Raw genomic sequence first — 880 nt, forward strand, 5'->3', positions numbered from 1 at the left:
TTTGATTAAATCTAGACTTGTTCCGACGAATTTAATTTATGAAAATGTTGATAATCGTTACGAAGGAATTAACGGTTCCGCCTTAGAAATTTTAGGACAAATTAAAGCTAAGATTTTTGTCGAGGACCTCATTGTTGATGATGTTACGTTTCGGGTCGTTCCTGATCACGCGATGAAATGCGATTCAATATTGGGAAGGGACGTAATTAAAAAGCTGAACCTCATTTTAGTATGGCAGAAAGAGAGAAAAAACGAAGACATAATTTGTGAAATATTAAATATTGAATCAAGTGTATCTGAAGGTGACGAGATAGACAATCTAGACGTAAATCCGGAAGTGCCTAGTGACGTGCGAGTAAAATTTAAGCACATGTTTCGTACCGCTTATTTAAATTCGGTGAGACCGACTAAGCCGAATCTTAAAGCCGAAATTAAAATATCGGTTAAAGATAAACATTTCATTTTACGCCAGGAAGGTTATCGTATGAAGAAAAAGCGCGATTACAAGAAATTGTTAATGATTTATTAGCTCGCGGAATAATACGTCCCGGAAACTCTGAATATGCGTCTAGAATTGTGATGGTTAAAAAAAAGAACGGGAAAACACGTTTATGCGTAGATTATCGAGCGTTAAATAAAATCACGGCTAGGGATAATTATCCACTTCCGGTAATCGAAGAGCAAATCGATGCGCTGTATGGAAAACGTTTTTTTACACTGCTAGATCTTAAAGACGGTTTTCATCACGTCGGCGTGTCTGAGGATAGCGTTAAATATACAGCTTTCGTAACTCCATTCGGGCAGTACGAATATCTAAAGATGCCTTTTGGCCTGAAAAACACACCCGCGCGTTTTCAGCGCTTTATAAATGAAATATTAA

Source organism: Wasmannia auropunctata, unplaced genomic scaffold (genome assembly GCF_000956235.1).
Source record: "Wasmannia auropunctata unplaced genomic scaffold, wasmannia.A_1.0 LD336056.1, whole genome shotgun sequence".
Lineage (NCBI taxonomy): Eukaryota > Metazoa > Arthropoda > Insecta > Hymenoptera > Formicidae > Wasmannia > Wasmannia auropunctata.